This window comes from Equus caballus, chromosome 7 (genome assembly GCF_041296265.1).
Source record: "Equus caballus isolate H_3958 breed thoroughbred chromosome 7, TB-T2T, whole genome shotgun sequence".
Classification (NCBI taxonomy): Eukaryota; Metazoa; Chordata; class Mammalia; order Perissodactyla; family Equidae; genus Equus; species Equus caballus.
The window spans coordinates 10,531,278-10,553,970 of NC_091690.1; the positions used below are offsets into that span (position 1 = coordinate 10,531,278).

The 22,693-nt window shown below is 35.8% G+C and overlaps 1 protein-coding gene across 2 annotated transcripts in view; it reads left to right on the plus strand.

Moving 5' to 3' along the window:
- The window catches only part of CNTN5 (contactin 5), a 1,137,031-nt gene that overhangs the window by 443,717 nt on the left and 670,621 nt on the right, over positions 1-22,693 (plus strand). The window lies entirely within an intron of this gene.

Here is a 22,693-nt window from a genome sequence, read left to right on the forward strand (position 1 = left end):
TTGATACTATACTTATTTTTACTCAATACTCTCATTCTTAGCATCATGCTGCTCTCCCAAGAATTTGTCATAGAACCAGTTTTACTTTTTAAAATGTGATTATTGGATTAATATCTCTATACTGCACTGTACTTTAAGGTCTGTGATGGCAGGGATGTGTGTGTTTCTGTTCCTAAGGTGTCTACCATTTGGTAACAGTAAGTATTGGTTGAATATATGTATAAATGAATGAATGACTATTCACTAAAATATTAGAGATCTCTGGATAGTAGAGATCTTTTTATTTATATTTTATTTTATTATTACTTTATTTTTATTTTATTCTATATTTTGTTCTACTTTATGGTTTGTGCATATTTTATATAATTTATTATTTGAATTTTTAAAATAAATGAAAACAAAAAAACATTGCTTTTCAGGAAGATTTGAATTCATCATTTTCCTTCTTTCTACCTGTGTTCTTGTTTTTAATATAGGTTCACAGTAATACATCTACTTTTTCTTTTCCTTTTTTTTTTTTTTTGAAGAGTGGCACCTGAGCTAACGACTGTTGCCAATCTTCTTTTCTTTTTTCCTGGTTTTTCTCCCCAAATTCCCCCAGTATATAGTTGTATATGTTAGTTGTGGGTCCTTCTAGTTGTAGCACATGGGACGCCACCTCAGTGTGGCCTGACTAGCGGTACCATGTCTGTCCACGCCCAGGATCCAAACCAGTGAAACCCTGGGCCGCTGCAGCAGAGTGTGAGAATGTAACCACTCAGCCCTGGGGCCAGCCCCGTACTTTTTCTATTAAAAACAGTTATTGATTAATAATGCTAAGTTTTATTCTGGATTTTATTCATGAGTAGATAAAACTTCTGCTGGTTTAATCAAGTAAAAATATAAATTGCCCTTTCAGTGACTATTCAAACTAGTCTAGGAACAATCCTATGGTTTGCAGAAAATAACCCATCGTTTTATACTGCCGATAGAGTTGATATGCCCTAATTCTCACCCTAACTAGACTGCAAGTTTCTCTGTTAGAGACCATGCATTTAATATGTTTTACCCCCAAAGAACGCAGAGAATTCCAGACTCTAAATAGGTAGTCAATAAATAATTTACTCTATTTTTCTTTCCACATTCACGCTCCCTTAGCTGCTTTAAATTACTTATCTGCCATTTCTGCAGCAACCTTTTGTGCCAGTTCACTGAACCAGAATATTTAAATATTTCTGTATAGCATTTATTTTATGCTCACCCTGGCTGTTACAGCATATGAGAATTCAATACAACCAGAAGAGTAGTTGGTGAATTGAATGTTAAAGCATTTATGTTAGGTTCTCTTGCAGAATATTTATATTTGGATTAATATACAGATATTAAAATACCATAAATGTAAAGTGAGAGTTCTTTAAACTTTTAAATAATTTAGAAAATATCTAAACACAGTAAAAGAAATTAGTAACACTACATGTATTTGGTCTCTTCTAGATAACTGCTTTTAGTAAACTATTATGCCTCATCTTTATTCCCTCCCACCCCTCAACCCCTGCCAAAGATGCTAAGGTGAATTTACATGCTTTATGCACAATCAGAATGCTTACATAAGAGAGATAAGGAACTTCTTACAAGGACAATTGAGGAAAACAATGTAGAGAAGGTGTGGCTTAAACTCTTTACTAAAGCCAACTTAATTCTCTGAGTCGACCTCTACCTTTCCCTCAACAATTGGAGGAGTATTGAAACAGGAGTTGAAGGTTTTCAGCTCTTCCCAGGCCGTTCAACTCTTACTGCTTGATAAAGAAAAGAGTGAGAGAGCTCACTGATGAAGAGATGGCGTGGGGAAGGGATATGTGTGAAGGCAGAGGTATGGATACATACACTCTCCTGCTTTTTCCCTCTTTCTCAGTACATATTTTGAAATCTAAGGAGAGGGCAAAAAATATGCACTTTGTAGCAAAATAAGCAATTTATGAACAACAACGTGGAGATATAGAGATGTGTTGTTCCAAAATACCAACTGAGGACCTTTGCTTATACAGCTTTAAGCCCTCAAATAATGTTAATGAAGGCAGGATGCATTGAGGAGGTAAATGACTTAGGACATGATCAGAACAATAACTTTCAATTGCATGGTAATATGCAATTTATATAGTTCTTTCAAATTCATTATATCCCTTAAATCTCATCACAACCCAAGATTTTGTGGGTTAAAATTTAGAAGAGTCCGAACTGAAACCCAAGACGTCTAAGTCTAGCAAGCTTTCCTCTGTGGAGAGCTGAATCCTTTCCCCCTCTTCCTCTTCATTCTTACAACTATATCATTTATATTTAGATTTGATAGCATGAATGGAGCTGGAGAAAAGATGTGGTTGAGGGTGGATGACATCATTCCTTTCACTCAGCGTCCAGACATTGGACTCTCCACTTAACTTGCTGGATGTGTGTCTAACTTTTCTGAGATTAAGTTTCTACATGTAAAAGATGGAGGCATTACTTCTCATATCTAACTCACTAGCTTCATTTTAAGTTTGATACAAAATAATTTGTGTGAAAATATTTTGCAAGCTCTAAAAAGAAAGCCACATAAATTTCAGGGGATTTATTTTAATTTTATTTGTCATTTACAAAGGAAATCAATGTAATATTAATTCCATTCAATATGTAAAGACTTCAAATGATGAATCAAAAGGTGAGTCGTTTCCTTTAGAGGAGAATTATTCAAGCTAGTAAAAAGAGCACCTTTAATGAATAAAATTTGATTTAATTTAGCTTGCTATTTCTCACCATCGTTATAGTCCACCTTCTTGCTCATTAAGCACTGAATCTAGAGTGTGTCTGTTGCTCTTGCTATAGATGGCTATGGGTGGCTATAGTCTTTCCTAACTTGTGCAGGAAGAACTTCAGTGAGTGTCAATAATCAATTTTCTCCTTGCATTTGCCTTACTTTCCTGGTCCCTAACAGTTGCTTTAGAACAAAATTCATTCAAATATATTTCCCTATGAATTAGCTTGGGATGAGTTTCTCTGTTGCTAGGAAGAACAAGCAATATGCTTAACCTGTAGAAACATTTGCTATCCCTTTACCTTTGTAGGACGTTTCCTTCTGTGAGTAGTCTCGTGGTACTCAGAATATGAAGATTAAAAGCTTGGAAAATGAAGAGAAAGAATAGAAAATAGTCTTTGACGACACTGTCAACCATGGGACTATAAGTGCTAAGGTCACACGATGAAAAATCATCCTTGGAGAGACTGACACATAGTGGAGGAGTTTGTTTCTTGTTTTATCTTTAGAATTGGAAGCAACAGAAGGAGAGGATATGAACACTGCATACAGAAAGATTTTGGTCTGCTTAAACAATAAAATGAATTGTTCACTGTGTAGCAGACAGGTGTAGAAAACATCGTTGTCGGAGGCTGTTGTCTTATTTTAAATAGAGCAACTTTGTTGTTATAGGACTTAAGTCACTGGTTAGGGTGCTCAGCCTACTTCATTTAAGCTTGCATGAAATTATATAGACAATTTTTTGAATTAAATCTAATAGGAAGTTTTTGAGTAGAGCACATCTATACTCAAAACATCATCCCTTGATAAATTATAGCTATTATAATCATGGAATTAGCAGATATTAAAAGTGTGTTATTTGCCTTTTTAATTTTATTTTTGAGGAAGATTAGACCTGACCTAACATCTGCCACCAATCCTCCTCTATTTGCTGAGGAAGACTGGCCCTGAGCTAACATCCGTGCCCATCTTCCTCTATTTTATATGTGGGATGCCTGCCACAGTGTGGCTTGACAAGCGGTGTGTAGGTCTGTGCACAGGATCAGAACCAGCAAATTCCGGGCGACCAAAATGGAACGTGCGAACTTAACTGCGGCACCACCAGGCCAACCCCCAAAAGTGGATTATTTTTACCAAATTTACTGAATTTTCATGATTAATTGAGGCCAGCCAGTCTGATTTGAAATGCAAGACACTAAGTGGTTATTTGAATAATTAGACTGCAAAATAAAATATTAAACATTGTTTTCAAATATGCTAAGGGCTAGTACACTACTAGCGTAAGTAATGATATTCTTGGAAAGTTTTATTCACATTTACGTGAAAGGAGTTTGAAGAAGGAAGAAAGACACTTTTAGTAATAAAGAGAATTCTCTAGAGAAATTCACTGAAAGAGCTACATTATTTGAAAAATGTGAGTTATTTAATGCTTTATAAAGTTATCACCCAGCTTCTCAAGTTTTTTGGGTATTCTGCTTTTATTATAGTCGAAGAATCATATGAATAATGTAGTAAGAATGAAAAGAAGATTTTTTAAGTCATACTTTCCAGCTGCTAGTTTTTTAGGGAAATTTGTGTTTCAAAAACTGGCATTATATCCTTCTTTGTTGATATTCCGTAAAATACTTACCTACAAATGTAGTAGTCTCTTAACTCCTCTCCTTGTTGCTAATCCCTGCCCCTTCTACTTTATCATTTATATGCTATAAGAATCACCCTTCTACATGTGTCTGATTAAGTCACAATCCCACTTAAGACCATTCAATAAGCTCTCCCTGCTAACGCAAGAAATTCTAGTAAAGTCCAAGTCACTCATTCAGGATCTGGCCATACTCAAAACTTCTCTCCTTTTTTCTTCCACATTATTTTCCAGCAATACCAAATCATGTGCAATTACCTACATTCTTTCATACTTTTATGTTTTTTTATCTTTTCAATACCTGAAATGACTTTCCCTCCTTTACTTGTAAAGTCTTTCTCACCTTGCAAAGCCTACAACATTCATTCATTGCCATTTCTCCTCCTCTCTGCATTATTACTCATGTACATCGGGTCTACTCATATTATTGGTCTTATTACACTGTATTTGAACATATTGGTAAATTACTGTCTACATTATGAGCCTTTGAAAACAGAATGCTCGCATATTTTTGCATCTCCAGTGCCTATCTAATATACTTCTTAGCATATATCTAGGAAGCATAGTTTAGCAAACATAGAATAGATGTGGAAAGAGATAGACTCAACAAATGTTAAATATTTTTTGCTGAATTCATGCAGTTGTTTGCCAGAGTTTAGTTTGGAAGACAGACAAGGAAAAGCAGTCATTAGTTTATAAAAGGCCAATATTCTCTGAATAGCCCCGATTTCTTCTGCCATAACCCCTTTTCTCTAGAGCCCTACTAAGCCAAAGATGAAGGATTTGTTTTGTTAGAACTGGAAGATATGACAGGAATCTTAGAAAAAATTAAAGAAAATAAGGCAATCAGTGCCTTTTCTCAATAATGTCAATATAAAAATATTGAATAAAAATAATTCTCCAAAATCTCCTTTGGTAATGGATAAGTTCTTATCCTAGATGCCTTAGCAACAAGTAGAAAATGGTCAGCCACATCCTCTGATCTGGACCACTCCTGACTGTGCCTTAACCTGGTTTGTCAGGTGGCTATTTATGCAAGATTCCCTGACTAAGGTCTCAAGGCTTCTGACTATGCAAGTTTGTTTTATGTTTCCGTAAGACGACCATTTTAAATGAAAAGTATAATGCCATCCTTATTTCTTATTTAGGATCTGGGTTTATATCTTTGGGTATATATGTGTTTCACATTGTTTTCATCTAGTTTATCAAATTAAAATCAAATCTCAAAAACTACTGAGTAGTGAGAGACCATCAAAACCTTCTGTGTCAGGGGCTGGCCCTGTGGCCAAGTGGTTAAGTTCACACACTCTGCTTCAACGGCCCAGGGTTTCGCCGGTTCAGATCCTAGGTGCGGACATGGCACCGCTCATTAGGCCATGTTGAGGTGGCGTCCCACATACCACAACTAGAAGGACCAACAACTCAAAGGATATACAACTATGTACTGGGGGGTTTGGGGGAGAAAAAGCAGGAAAAAAAAGAATAAAAAGAAGATTGGCAACAGTTGTTAGCTCAGGTGCCAATCTTTAATAGAAAACCAAAAAACCTGTGATATTTGTGCAGCTAAATCATGAGATAATTCTTTTACCAATTAGCTGTATTTATACCTGTAGATGCTTCCCATGAAAATATAGTAAATCATAAAAATACTAAAATGCTTCCATCTTCTTATCCTAATTTTAGTCATTAAAATTTTATAATCAGATGGCTTTCAGAACATATTAATCAGGCCTCCTTTAGGAAAAGTGAAAACTTCCAAAGATGTAGTCTTATTTGAATCACTTAGAATACAGGGCAAACATGAAAGGAATATTAGTGGATATGCCTCAGTCATCACAGAAATTATATACAGCAGATATGGTACATGGTGTCACATTTTCCTATGTTATTGACATTTATCATAAAAAGTTGATTTATAAGGGAGGCTTACACTTTTTTGCATGAGGAAGACCTTGTCTATCTATTAGGAAGTTGTTATAAAAAGTATAGCAGGATGAATGCAAAAGTGAGAACACTAGTCGATGAATCAGGAAATGAAGGCCAAATATGAATTTGTGGGTCAACTTTTAATTTAAAAAAAAAAATCCATAGCTTGTTTAGGGAGACTTACAAATGCTGTTATATATGCAAAAGTTTTGGTTATCTTTTAAGTAGCTACTAAGTTCAATATTCACTATTCTCAAAGAGCTTTTGATGCACACATGAAAAGATAACTAAACACACAAAGCTGCATTTGATGTGCCAAGTACATAGTCCAAGTAAGTTAGTATAGGAGTATTGAGGAAGCAGAATTCACTTTGAATTAGGTTGATCTGGGACCATTTAAAGTATGAATAGTCTTGCATGAGGTGACAGAGGGTATTCTTGAATTGGCATGAGGAGAATTAAGGTAAGAGCTACAAGATACAAATGTTTGAGGGAATGCCAAGACCTGTAAGAGTGGAGTTGTGAGTCCACTTAAAGAGGGCAAAAGAAAGAATGTGGTTTTAGTAGCCAGGAAAAAGTGAATGAAGTCGACAGAGACTCGAGTATGAATTTCTGATCAGAAACTCAGTGATTGATCTGGTATTTTTTTCTGTTTTTTTTGTTTTTTTCCCCAAGACATATCCCCTAATTAGATTAGAGAAAGGATAATTATTAATCTGATTGCTCTGAAAGGCACAAAAACCCACTAGAATAAGAAAAACAAAAGATTGAATCTACCTTAATAATATTAAAGCAAGACTACTTTTAAAAGCCATTATACTTTTATTTTTTAATGTATTTTACATAAATAACATTTTTCTTTTGAGGTGCAGATTTAGCTTGGCTCATTAGATTTGCAAGAAAGACAAAGATACCTTCAGATTCTGTTTAGGCAACTAACTGTTAGGCTACATTAGAGCTTGTTGATCTGCTAATACTCAGTAGGGTCTCGGGTTCTGCTATGCCAATGACTTGATTTAATAATAAGAAACAAAAATATATAAAAAGAAAGAAATGCGGTGAAAGAAGAAAAGAAATAAATGGTGTGGTTCCCTTTTAGATGCTTCAAAAGAGAATTCTTCCCACTGACTTATATATCACACTGTGGGGACCAAGACCTGGCCAGCCACTGTGTGGTCTCCTTTGATACTTAGAACTGCCCAAAATACCTCATTCAATTCATTAGATGACTTCATTTCAGAAATCATGCTTTTTACTGAAATCTGAAAGCAGAGAAGTCCGGAACTGGCTTTACAAAGAGATGAAATGGTTTGTGCAAGAATAGCTCAAAAGGAACGCAGAGGTTTCTGGATTGCTTGTGGCTTCAGTAACAGTGATGCGTGGATAGTTTGGGGACAAATCTCCCTAGATTAGAGCTAACTAACAGTGTGAAACTTCAGTAAATTGTCCCAAATCGTAATCATTTATTCTTTGAGATATAATGATACCTTATTAAGATAAATCGGTGGGCACTTATTTAGCACCTACTATATACAAGCTGTAACGTTATATATGGTAAAGTGTAAATCTGTGTTTCCTCTTGTTTCTTCACAACAGACACCCACATATTCATCATGGTTGCATTGTTGCCATCCCAAGGTGAACTTGCTGCTGCATGAATTCACAGCCTGTCAAATTCAGCCGACATACAGAGAAACACATCGCTGCTGCAGTTTCTATTTCCAAACTCACGAAATTGCTCTGATGTTTTAGTCACAGAGAGAAACCTTTACACCATTTCCACAATTGGGTCTGATTAAACAAACAGGCTGTGCATTTGTAATTAAGCAAGTGCAGAAAAAACACAAAGTACCCAATTACCTACGTGCTCATTGTAAGCCTGTTAACATCTCAAATGTCTCCTGAGATCCATTGCCCTTTTAACTAAGAGTAAAGCCACCTGCCTCCCCTGGGAAGGCTGGTATGTCTGAAATAGCTGATTGTTTGCTTTCAGGCTAAATGCCTCTCCTGCTCACTGGTTTATCTATTGATTGTTCTTTAGCTTATGACTGCTTTGCCCTGAGATTTTCCCCCTAGGATTATAATCTATCTAACGTTTATTCAGCAGAGCCCATGTCCCTAACCCTTAGGGTTTCGTGAGTGGCTTCTGACTAACTTGTGTTCAAGAAACTAACAGAGTATGTGCACAATGACTATGAATAGTATCCCCAGTTTAAATACTTTCCAATCCTTTTATGCAATTGCTGTCTTAAAATCGGTGACATCATGCCTTGAAAATATAGTTTCCTTAAAATTACAAAAATAAGTTTTGATCAGTTGCAACAAATTTAACAATACAAAAGAATGTAGAGGGGCCCGCCTGGTGGTGCAGTGGTTAAGTGCGCACGTTCTGCTTTGGTGGCCTGGAGTTCACCAGTTCAGAAACCGGGTGTGGACATGTCACCGCTTGGCAAGCCGTGCTCTAGTAGGCGTCCCACATATAAAGTAGAGGAGGATGGGCACAGATGTTAGCTCAGGGCCAGTCTTCCTCAGCAAAAAGAGGAGGTTTGGCAGCAGTTAGCTCAGGGCTGATCTTCCTCAAAAAAAAAAAAAAAAAAAAAAAAAATGTAGAGGAAAACGTAATCCCAAGACTTCCAGTCTGAACATGACAGAGAGACATAGTGATTTCCCTCTTTTTCTACATATCATGCAAAAGCAACAAGGTAAACAGAACAACAACAAAAAGGAAACTCTCCAATCTCAGTGAAATTCAAAGACATAAATCATTTACAGACTGGCCTGCCAAAAGCAGTTGTGACTCTCATGAAAGCCATGTAGCGTGAAATGCAACAGAAGCTTGAAAGGGGACATGAACAGAAGGACTGTCCAACTGCCCAGGAAATGCCAGTAAAAATACACTTTCATGAAGTCATAACGCAAATCCAGAATTAGAAAATCCTATAATTTGCATCAAAGAAAATCTGCAGGATCTAGCGGTAGTAGGTAGAGATCAAGTGGAAACTACATAGGAAGAAGGTGCAACAAAGACCCACAAAGAATAATCAAAGAGCCCAGGGGTGCAGATTGCAGAAAAGGCGACAAAACATGCACTCCTCGGAGGAAACGCCCAGAAATAATGGGGCCAGGAAATCCAACTCTTTCTTTGCTTAGCCATATAGAGTGTGAAAAAGAACCAATATAAAAATGCTAAAGAAACTTTTGCTAGAATAATAATGCAATGAAACAGAATTCAGACCAAACATTTTACCACAACCTAGAAAAGATAAAACAATTGTTTCAAAGAAGGAATACCAAAAGAGTTGAAATGCAAGAACTCAGGGAAAGGATGATGAGGCAACAGTAGTTTATTAAAATGAACTTGTAGAACTCAGGATAGGAGAAAAAAGTCAAAACAATGAAAAAGAACAAAGTAGAGTGGACTATGTGGGAAATACCATAATTACCATGGAGTGTAGAAGTAGAAAGGGAAATGAAAATAAAAAAGTAAAATAGGATTAGAAAATGTTATTCACAAACAATAAGCAAAGACATTTAATATTTACTTAATTGGAGTTTCCTATAAACACAAAAACAGAATACTTAAATATATTTAAAAATTATTAGAGGAATATCAGACATTTAACAAAAGCATTATGTTATTTTTCTGGTTTTTATCTTTTTGCTATTTGTCAGTCTTTATTTATTTGCAATGTGTTGTGATGTTTTTTTCTGACCGTATAAACATTTACTCTCTGCCTAATTATGTGTTCAGAATTGTAGATTCTTTTTCTAAAGAAGGCCCCAAAATTGTTTAACCTTCAGGTCTACCTGCTGCTTGACCTTCTCCTGTATAGTTATACTTCCCCCACCCCAGAAGAATATAAATACTAAAGGCATATGTTTCATCATATCTAATCATCATTTTGAAATCAGTCTGTAATGAAAAACTGTGGGCTAGTGCCAGTCTAATTTTACACGGTAAAATGATTTTGTCACATTAGCATGAAACCATGAAGAGAACGCAAAATTTTGTGGGAATGATTATGGTTTTCTCTCATTGCTTCATCTAATAACAAATATTTATTGAAGGCCTGCTATGTGATACAGCTTTAAATTAGGCAATTTGCAAGAAAAGAGGAGCCAACTGTCATGGCCCTGCAATTCGTGGAACTTACACTCGCATAGGAGGTTGGAATCAAAGGAATAAATACACAGGTCTGATATTTAACTGGGATACACTCCATTAAGGATAAAGTGGTTGATACTTACATACCAATTGGCAAAGAGGATAAAGAGCTGCTGTCCCAAGGGGTTCTGCCTCCTCCTTCTCTGCCCCTCTGCCATTCAGCAGCTAAAGCATTAACACCAGACACAGAATTGGGTCCCCAGTACCCAGCTCCAGTTCTACCCACTTCTATTTTTTTTTTTTTTAAAGATTTTATTTTTTCCTTTTTCTCCCCAAAGCCCCCCCGGTACATAGTTGTGTATTCTTCGTTGTGGGTTCTTCTAGTTGTGGCATGTGGGCCGCCGCCTCAGCGTGGTCTGATGAGCAGTGCCATGTCCGCGCCCAGGATTCGAACCAACGAAACACTGGGCCGCCTGCAGCGGAGCACGTGAACTCAACTACTCGGCCACGGGGCCAGCCCCCTACCCACTTCTATTTTGATTGGTGAGTGCAAATACCACCTAGTCCCCCCAAAATCCTACCTACTCCGCTCTGTTATTATATCCAAGGGAGGAAAATAAAGGCAGACATCCTACTGTCTGGTCTCCTGCCTTGCTCCTAGGAATGGTAGAAAGAGTCACCAGAGGAGCAGGCTGGTGCCTGTCAGCCTAAAAGCACTCCTCCACCCATGTACTCACACTCAGGCCAACAAAGGGGATACACACCAAGAAAGACACCCCTGGTTACTGGTGAGGGCTCTGGAACCCCAATGGCCAAAATTTAGAGCTCATGTAGCCCCAGATGTCTGTGGGCAGTCACTGCCAGCCAGCAGCCTCACTACTACATTCATTTCAGGGAAACAGTAGCTTCCTGGGAATGTTAGCTTTCAGAGGACCTGAGAGAGACCAAGAGAGCAGGGTATCTGGTGTTAATGGGAGCAGCTGAGGATCTAGGAAACACATCAGGCTCTGTGCACATTGAGTTCCATAGGGTTTGGTTTAGAGGAGATTAGAAATGGGGATGCTGAGGAGTCTCCCTTTTCACCATTTCTATTAATTTCTACCTTTTAATGCAACAAGTTTGTTCAAATCCATCAAATGCCTACCTTGTTAGCCAATAACAAAGTAAATTTGTGAGTATAAAGAGAGCTAACAGTCACACTGCTCTACCTCACATATCTGGCCTGAAGGATCATGTTGAACTTAATTAGATACGATGTTGCATAAATGATTTTTATAACTTAGTCAATAATATAGATATTGAATATATTTTTTTAAAGCTCTGATAGTATTATAAGGGTTAAAAACAAATTCAATGTAATTGCTATTAGCTTAGCAGTAGCAGAGAAGATTTAGTACCACGTGTGCTATTGTTGATATCACGAAAAATTCTCTGCCTATTGATATTGTCACCTAATGACTATCATTCTAGTGGAATTGTCATTCAAAGAGCTTTATATGATTCCTCATGTCAAATCATGGCTTAGAAAGGAACTTTACTTAGCTCATGACAGATGATTTAGACAAAAGATCACAAACATGCTTCCTAAAAATCTGCAAACAATTTGGACATGGTTAGAATGATTTGATGAACTATTAGTGCCACAAATGATCACTTAGTAAGTGGTAGTTTACAAACAAACACTTATATACAAACAAACACACATATACACATGTATGTGTATTAGTTTATGTACAGAATGAGGAATATATTTGAATTTTTTATTTAGATGTTATTTATATTGTTTTATATTACAGTACAAGTTGCTATATAAGTGGAATATCGTCCCAGTAATCACACTAATAAATGTATAATACCAGATTGGGATTACCATTCTACAGGGGAAGAGTAATGTTCTATGAACATGTAATAAAGTAATCTTTCCAAGATTGGAGTGGTCTGGGAGGGCTTACCGGAGTAGTGATAAGTCAGCTACAATATAAGTTGAGTAGGAAATAAGAGCATTCCACATTTAAGCAAGGCAAAAAGGTAGTATGTCAAAAGGGAGCCAGTTGTGTTTAGAGAAATGAAAGAAGGCTAGGGCACTGAAGTGGAGTGAATGAAAAAAAAAAAAGTCTGGTATGTGTTGAGGCTTGGGGGTAGTTGGAGGCCACATGACTTAGAAGATCACAGGCCACAATGGCGAATATGGTCTCCGTCAATGCAAAAGCCATTAAAAGGATTTTATCAGTTTGATGATGTGAATATATTTGAATTTTGAAGATATTACTCTGAAGGTGGTGTGAACAGCAAACTGGAAAGAGATAAGTGGCAATATTGAAAGACCAGATATTAAGAACTTTCAGTGGTCCAGGCAAAAAGAGTATGATAGCTAAGAGTAGGCTAGTATTGTAGCAATGGAGTGCCGAGCTAACATGAGGAAAACTTTGTAGGATTTACGAATGTGTTAGATGTGGAGGAGAAAGAAGGAAATATGGTAGGAAAATTCAAGTTTAGCCTTAGCTTTTTTGAATTTGAGCTACTAATACTGAGCCACATGTTAATTCCATTTTCTTCTTCTTTGGTGCTATGGAAGAATAAAAGATGGAACCCTCAAAGTCTTGTTGCCAAAATCTACTCTGGATCCCATTTGAATCATCTAGGGAGCTCCATGTTCAGAGATTCTGATTCATTTGGTCTAGGGAGGGCCTGAGCATGGGAAAATCTTAAAGTGCCCCAGATCATTCTAATGTACAACTAGATTAAGAACCACTGATCTAGTGAGAAGTGAGGTTGGGCTGAACTAGGGAGTTGTAATAGAAGGGGAATAGGCCGCAAATTTGAGATATTTTACAGGTGGTGAGAAGTGTTACAAAATCTTTGTAAAACCACTATTCTCTCTCTCTGCCCCCCACCCCCAGCCTCTCTAGATTATACTTAGTTTTTATTTGGAATAAAAACACTTTCAGATGTGGTAGATTGAATTAAACCCACTTAGCATAGCATGCGTTTTAGAATTGTTTTTAATTCACTAAAATCATGCTTCTTATTTGATGCCTCCTTTTCCTTTTTCTTTCTTTTTTTTGATTAGGGTGTAAAAGAAAAAATCAATTAGATGAATTCTAATTAGGGCAGTTGAAGTATATTTGTGTGTTGGTAGTTTGCCAGTTACTGAAGCTTTCAAAAATAGTATTAATGGCCACATGCTAAGCTAACTTATAGATCACATGGTATGTTGGGAAACAAGGGAAGAGAGAGAGAGAGAGAGAGAGAGAATGTGTGTGTGTGTGTGTGTGTGTGTGTGTGTGTGTGTGTGTGTGTGGGAGGGCCAGAGAAAGAGAGAGATAGAGAGAATCTGAATCATTTTATTGTAAGAATTTAACTAGGGTGACTCTATGTAATGCCTTTCAGCCTCAGAAGCTAGGTATTTAAAAGTGGCATTTATTTAAGTGATATAATTTATCAATTTATTTTCTGTATTTTGGGGGCATTATTTAAATAGATACAAAAGACTATCAACCTTCAAATCATAAGCAGCTCTTTTTGCTGGAATTGGTAACAAGTTATTGTTAGTTTTAAATACCAATGTTCCTTTCAGCAAATATTTAGGAATTATAAAATCTGTAACAATAAATATGTAAACATTAGTTATCCCATAATAGCTAAAAATACAAAGCCCTCCTGGAGTTGTTAAGATGAGTAGGTCACATTCTGTACTCTCAGGAATCTTAAAAATGAAGACAGACAGACTGCTAAATAAATAAACTCAATAAAATATTAATTTATAGAGTGGCTTGTAACATGGAAAACCTGCAGATAACCAGTACAACCTTGTGCTTCCTATTCTAAAGGTATGAGCCAAAAAAATGCAGCAAGCAAGACCTCAAAATTTACAGAAACTTGCGTCGCTCCCACATGGAGGAGGAAGAGAAGAACTTAGGATCTGACACTAATAGCTACTGCGTTCTGAGCATTGAATAATTGTTTTTCATACATGGTATCATTAATACCCATAAAAACTCTTTAGAGAAGATATTATTATAAATTCTGTTCTACAAATGAGAAAAATAAGCCTTAGAGAAGCCCTGTCTAATAGAAACATAAAGTGAGCCACAAATCAAGCCATATATGTAATTTTAAATTTTTTAGTAATCACATTTTTTAAAAAGTAAAAAGAAATAAGTAAAATTAATCCTAATGAAACATATAGTAAAATTCAATATATATAATCCAAAATATAGTTGTTTTAACATATAATATGTAAAAACAAATTATTGCAATAGTTTATATTCCTTTTTCCATACTGTCTTTGAAATCCAGTGTATATTTTACACTTACAGAATATCTCAATATGTACTAACCACATTTCAAGTGCTTAATAGCCACTATGGCTAGTGGCTACCCCAGCTCAGACTTAGAGATTTTAAATAAGTTATCCAAGGTTTAGTTACAAGATGAAAGCAGAGCTGAAATCGAAACCTGGGTTTTCTAGCCCCACAGCATGAGCTCTTAAATGCTATCCTGTGCTACTTAGGAAGGTATGATCTTAGATTCATAAATCTATCTTGAGATGTTCTTATTAATACAGTATTTTTAAAAACATTCAAAGAATTATATGTATCCTTATTCACACAAGAAAAAAAACTGGTCTTAAAGAGGTTAAATAAAATCCTGAAGGCTTCACAATGAGTAGAAACTATAATAGGTGTTGAACCCACATCTGTCTAGTTTCAAATCCCATATTTCAACTATATCACAACCATAAATAACTAGATTCACGGAAGAAAAAATTCAAAGGAAAATCAGGCTCCTGAAGGACACAATAGATGATAATTACAATTAAGCAGGGTGTTCTTATGATCAAGCACTCTTCTCTTATTTTTTCAAGTTGTCTACGCATTTTTATTCTCTTTAAACATAAAACAATCACTACTACCACTACCACCACCACCACAATAACAAATTCAATTAATAGCTTGTTGCGTACGGAACTCATGTTGCCCTAGGTTTTACTATTGACAAGCAGCTGTAAGAAGTGTGTAATTAGACATCTAAGAACCATGCCTAGTATTCAGATTATATGTGTGTTAGGAATATACCACCCACGGGCATGAGGCTACAGCAAAGACACGACCTTCTGGGAAAAACCAGAGGCTGCCTCAGGCAACAAGGAAGTGGGAGGATACCCTAATGCTTTATCATTAATGGCCTAGAAGATTTCATGTTATGGTGTCTTGGGTTTTAAATTAAGTGTCAAATACAATTTGCCACTGAAAATGTGAAGTGTGGAACTGCCCTTAGAGACTCCAAGAACTCGGCCCTCTAATTGGTAGGTGGCTAACACTGAATAAAAATAGTTAGAGATCATTATTTGGTGAATTGTCACGCTAGTCTGCAGAAGTGTGCGGATTTTTACCTTTTACACTTTGAATCTTTAGTAAATTCTTGAAACGGTATGTAAAATGTGTAGTGCTCAATGTGGTATTAAATACAATGGAACTGATAAACTCTCCCTTTTGGTCATGCCACCATTTGTGTCCTCATCTCTCTGACATTTAGTCTATAACATCAGGAAATTTGTGAAAGAACTGAAGTAGCACATATTCCATATATAGTAGTTTATTTATTTGATTTTTTTTCCTGCTGACAAGGGTCTATATTAATAATAGGACTAATAATAGGACTTCCAATCCACTTTAATGTGTTAGCATTATATCTTTCTGAACTATCTGTATATTAGTGCTAATTATGAGGTATGTTTAAGTCTAAAAATGCAAGCTTAAACACGAAGACATCATTTTTACTGCCAGTTTTAATTAGAAACCTAAAGAAACACGTATAATTAAATATGCCCATAAAAATAATAGATACATTCCTATAATACTAGTCAATTTGTTGCACCATTAATATAATTCAGTGTGGCAGTTTTAAAAAAGTATTGGAGCAATTCAAGTGGAAAATAGCTAAGAACAAAATTACCAGCATTTAAACCACCGTAACTGTTTCAGAACAGTCAGTGCTGCTCTGGGTATCTGCAGCAAGAGCTGTTTTGCTTTGCAGTCACATTGTAAAGTTAACTGTTTGCCTAGCCCATTGTACCCCTCGTTTCTAAGAACAATTAATCTTGTTCTAAAAGTCTACAGGTTCAGAATAAAATTAATTTAACTTCAGAAATTTATAGTTGCAACCATCATTTGTAAAGGAAATATTAATGTGTCTGAATTTTCCTTCTGCCAAGGGAGGGATTTATTTTACTTTCAGAAATATACTGTTTGGCAAGTCTCCTCTTGGAGCAGGTAAACCCAGGTTAACCTGAGAGAATCCTTTTGGGTTGTCTTGTGGGCCGTGGAGAAGGCCACATGCGCAAGGCGCGGGCACCAGGCAGCAAACCTACTGATATGATGTCAGGATGAGGTATACAGCCAGGAAGCAGTCTCCTCCTGCCCTGTAATCCCAACTTTCTGAATATAATAAAGGCAAACTCTTGCATGTGCTTTACTTCCAAGGCATTGCCACGTGCATAGTTTTATTTAATCCCGTCAACAACCTTGTGAGCTAAGGTTTTATAAAGCCATTCAGAAGTGAAAAATGTCTGCTGACTTGTCCAGCACCACAGTACCTACCATAAAAGAGCACTAGGATATATACTAGTCTTATTCATAGATAACTTGAACTTCATTCCAGGGCTTGTCTAAATGATCATGTATTCTAAATTCATATGTTTGAAATTAAGTTTTATCACAATGTTATACTTCATTGCAAAGTGAAACACAATTTTATGTTGCTTATTAAGATGTAAATGTTATTATGAGACTGCTTATGATATAATTTTACTGTTAAACATAATTTGGCAAAACTAAAAGAACAATATTTAAGGCTATTGATTGCTATTAATCTGAAGCACTACATTTGAAATAGAGACCAAGTGTTTTTATTTTTTTCCTTGTGGCCCAAATTTTGGTTGTATTGTATATTGTTTTCGAGCTATTGGCCTAAATCCTCTCTAAACAATACTGTTCATACCTAAACCTTAAGTTTAGAAACAGATAGCTAGATTAGAATCAATAAACACTTATCAATACCTATTATAATTTTAGCTTTTTTCATTTATATTTTAAGTATCATAAAAGTGTATGCAATATCTATTATTAAGTTACTATCTTTCATTTATGGAAGCTAAATTTCAGAGTGTTTAAAAGTTTTGATCAATATTACACAACTAACTAGGAATCTAGCTGAGATTTATAACTATTCACTCCAAATCTCTTCTTTCTATAATATTGCAAATGCCTCCTGTGCTACAGTCACTTTACAGAAAGTATTCAAAGCTTTCTAAAGTCTTGTAGGAAATGTGTTAAATGTAAAAGAATTTGCAACATACATTTCTATCATTTTGTCTTATCTATGGCCTCACTATTGTAATCATTAATTAAGCTTATATACTAGTTTGATCCAGTATTCTCATTTTTATAATATATCTTAAGTCTTAGATGCTTTTTCTTTTGTAGAAGTGTTGAAGGAATTACACATACTACATTCAAAGCTGAAGAATTTGCCTTGCTTACAGATTCTTCATTCTCCCAATTCATCTGAGAAAAAGTGAGCCAGTCTCTCCTCAATATGCTTTACCCTCACCTGAAGTGACCTACTTTGATAGATGCTAGGAAAAACAAATTACATAGACAAAATATCTGTAGAGTAAGATGTGTCTGCATTGGGCAAATGAAGGAGTAAGCATAGCACAAAGAAACGTTCAAGAACTAATGATGATTAAAAATGTGTAGAGTTGTCAAGACTCCAAATAAAGAAAAAAAAAGTTCCTATAATGCATGTTTGACATTAGGACTTTTGTAATTGTTTGCTTTGTTGACAATTTGATGATAAATACATCAAATGTGATCCTTTATTGAGTGTTTAACTATGCCAGGCAGTTTACCAAGTGCCTGGGAAGCAAGTATAGACAAGATAAGGCTTACACCTTCAAGAAGTCCACAAGTTTAGATCAGGAGACAAACTCCTAGCTGCTAGACTATTATAACGTAGGTGAGAACTGGAATGTACACGAAGAACTACAAAGCACAACCAAGCATTAGATTAATGTGGAGGTCAAGGAAAAATCTTTAAAAGATATGAGACTTGAAACATAGATAAGAAGTCATCAGACTAAAGAGATCTGCAGGAAGTTTAGCTGTGGGAAGGAGCATGGACAAAGAGGCATAGTAAGCTTGGAATGGGGCAAGGAGTGCTCAATGGCTATAAGCACCCTTAACATGGGGGCTGTGTCCATCTTACTCACTTTTAAATCAACACCTGCCTGACACAGAACCTTAGCATATAGACAGATACTCAGGTGCCCAATGAAGAATGAATGAAAATCTAGGGTGTATGGGGGATGTATATAAGTTAAATCTGGAAAGACAAATTACAGCTGATTTGGAAGGACGTTGAAAAGCGCATGAAGCAGTATGAATTTCATTCTGTAGCCCAAGCAGAGCCAGTAAATCAATTTTAAAAAGAAATATTTGATTTTGTTTTTAAGCAAATGCCATGCCTATTTACGTGTAGCACTATGTCAAGGTCTCCCTACCTTCTTCTGCCATTACTCCTCGTCTGCTCACAGATGCTGCCTGATCGCTTCTGAAGAGTCATGCCCGGTTCCACGCTCTAAGAATAACTCTGTCTTTAAAATGAAAGATTTAAGGTCTGCATTGTTAACAATGAACTACTTGCTGACTGAATTTTCTGATTGCACTATACGCACGCCTGCACAATCAAATAGTATAAAACTTCCATTGCACTTTTATATAATATTTATTATATTTTGTGTTATGAAATATTCTATCTGCTAAAGCATGGGTTCCCTCAGGTACAGTTCATATCCTGTTTACATTGCTATTTTAGCACCGAGCACTGGTGTGTTGTTGATGATCAATAAATGTTTATTACAGAGTATAATTTGGACCTTCCAGAAATCAGGCTCTTAGACTGAATTAGAAATGCAAAAGGGACTTAACATCTGGAAAGTCAAATTGGAGATAGAGCACAATGGAGTAAGAAAGCTCTTGGACCACAATGCTGCTCTGACATCTATGAAAAGAAAGGAAAGAGGAAGCAGGATTGGGCAGAGAGATCCTCAGATTCTGATCAGATATGGTGAAGCCTAGTTTAAGGTTTCTCATCAGCAGCATTATAGAAATTTTGGACCCAATAAATCTTTTTTGTGGAGGGGTGTCCTATGAGTTTTATATATTTACTGTCATCCCTGGGTTTTACCACTACACGTCAGTAGCATATTCCCAGTTGCGACAATGAAATGTATCTCTCAAATATTGTGAAATGCCCCTTGGGGGGTCACAATCACCTCTGGTTGAAAACTAATGGCCTTAGCCAACCCAATATGTACCTCCAGAACAAATATTGTCCATTAAAGGAGTCTCTCATTAGGCAGAAATGGCCAGGACCTTATATCCCCACCATGCTCAGTCACTGGCTAAGAGCTTTTAGGGAGGCATGGGACCTCAGCTCAAACACCCAGGCAGATACTGAAGGCGCTAACATCTAGAGGCTGTCAGCTAATTGCTCTCCTTGAAGAGAAATTCTTCCTTGAGTGGAGTTCAGAGTAGCATATGTCTATGGCTGCCACATAAATGTTGCTAGATTCCCTTTTGCAATTGATGGCCTTGTGTGTGACATGCCTAGTATGCCTTATTTGGTCACTCCTATTTAACCTTTTAAAGAACTTGAAATCTTAGTTCTATTGTAAATTCCAGGAATAGAATTCTTTCTGTCTGAAATTTCACCTGCAACTTTAACTAGTTCTCTTTCCTGTGTAATTGCAACCTCAGTTTGACTCTACAGAATCACATTTCTCATCACTCAAAAGTTGAAATATGTACTTCATAGGCTTTGGAAACAAAGTAAATCCTGCAATTGAACAATATCAAAATAACAGCAAAATGTATTTTCCATTGGTTTTATATAATATATCCTATACTTAGGTCACTGCCCAACTTACAGTGGTCACCTATTTATTCTACTTTCTATTTTCATGATAAGCTTCTGAAACACATTCAAGATATCTGTCAAGTGGGTCTTCTTGAAGGATGACTGTGCTGACCATCACACCTATTTGTACTTCTGATATCAAATTCAGTTAAGCTCTAATTTTGCTTTTTAATTTGTTTTTAATTTTGATTTGCTTTTTTATGACATTTCTCAGAGAGTGGGAGCATTTCAAAATTGTATGAGTTATTCATAGTGGTCTAAAAATATCAATGCACAATGAACTTATGTAAACAAGATATATTTATTCAATGTTGCTTTACTGGATATAATATAAAATAAATGAAATTGATACGATCAAATTTCTTAACTTTCACAAAATATCCTGAGATCATCAGCTGTTAAAAGATGTATATTTAAACACATATAAATTCACTGTGCTACTCATACAATGTAGACTTATCGCTGCAGGTTATGTAGGTACTGTGATGAGATACAATAAAATTATCATCTGCTTATCAAGATTGTTTGGGGGTTGGAAAAAATCAGCTTGATGTTTAAGCATCAGAATGAAGTGCAAATAGATAGCTACTATCAAGAATCTTGGATTCATAAAACACATATCTAACCTAACTTTAAGGATGATGCATTTCAGTAATTGCTCTTTAAGAAGCAGTGTTTGCATAAGCAGAGAAGAGTGAAATAGGCACCAATCAATTAGCTCACCAATGAACATACATTTAGTTCTCACAACATATTTAGAGTGCATGACACATTGCAATAAATATAAGAAAAGTTACTACTTGATGACTATTGTGTTAGTCATGGTTCTTCAAAGAAACTGAACCAGTAGGAGATGTACATAGAGAGAGAGAGAGATAGAAAGACAGAGACAGAATAAGAAATTGGCTCAAATAATTATGGAGGCTAAGCAATCTTAATACCATTTATAAAAAAGAAAGTGAAATAGTTATAAATCTAACAAAACATGTCATGATTTGTATGCTGAAAGACGCTATAGAAGAAATCAAAGAAAATGTAAATAACAGAACAGACGTAACGTGTTTGTTGACAAGAAGAATCAACATAGTAAAAATGTCCATTCTCGATCCTGGGCATGGACCTATGCATCACTCATTAAGCTAGGTTGTAGTGACATCTCATGTACAAAACAGAGGAAGATTGGCATGGATGTTAGCTCAGGGACAAATTTCCTCACCAAAACGAAAAAAAAAGGTCAATTGTCCGCAAACTGATCTATGAGTGTAACATAGTTCCTATCACAATCCTCACAAGTTTCTTGTAGACATAGATAAGCTTGCTCCAAAATTTATATGGACAGTTATAGGAGCTGGAATAGCTAAAACGACTTTGAAAAGGAATAAGGTGAGAATAATCACACTTCCTAATGTTAAGGCTTAATTAACAGCTACACTAATCAAGACAGCATGACAGAGGGATAGAAACATAGGTTAGTGAAACAGAGTATTGAAATAGACCCACAAAAATATGCCAAACTATTTTTTGAAAAAAGTGCAAAAGCAATTCAGTGAAGAAGAATAACCTTTTCAGCAAGTAATGCTGGAGCAGTTGGACATCCTTTGGGACTTAGGGCTAGGGAAGAATTCTTAGACTTGACACTAAAAGCACAATCCATAAAAGGAACAATTAATAAGTTGGACCTAATCAACATGATTTTGGTCTATAAAAGACTCTGTTAAGAGGATGAAAAGACAAGCTACAGGCTGGGAGAAATGTTTGCAAACCACATATCTGACAAGAGACCTATATCTAGCATATATAAAGAATTTTTAAAATTCAATAGTAAAAATATAAACAAACTAGTTAGAAAATGAATAAAAGACAGACATGTCACTAAAGAGGATGTAGAGATGGAAAATAAGCACATAAAAAGTTGTTCAACATCATTACTGATTAAAGAAATGCAAATTCTTTATGAGATACCACTATACATCAATCAGAATGGCTAAAATAAAAAAATAATGGTAACACCAAAATTTGGTGGGGAGGTAGAGAAAAGGATCACTCAGAATTTCTGGTGAGAAATTACAATTGTATGACCATTCTAGAAAATTAGTTTGGTGGTTTTTAGAAAAAACTAAAAATGGATTTAACAGATGACCCAGCTGTTGTATTCCTGCTCACATATCCCATAGAAATTAAAAAGCTATGCTCATTTAAAAATCTGTACAAAAATGTTAATAGTACTTTTATTTACAATATGTCCAAACTGGAAACAACTCACATGTTCTTC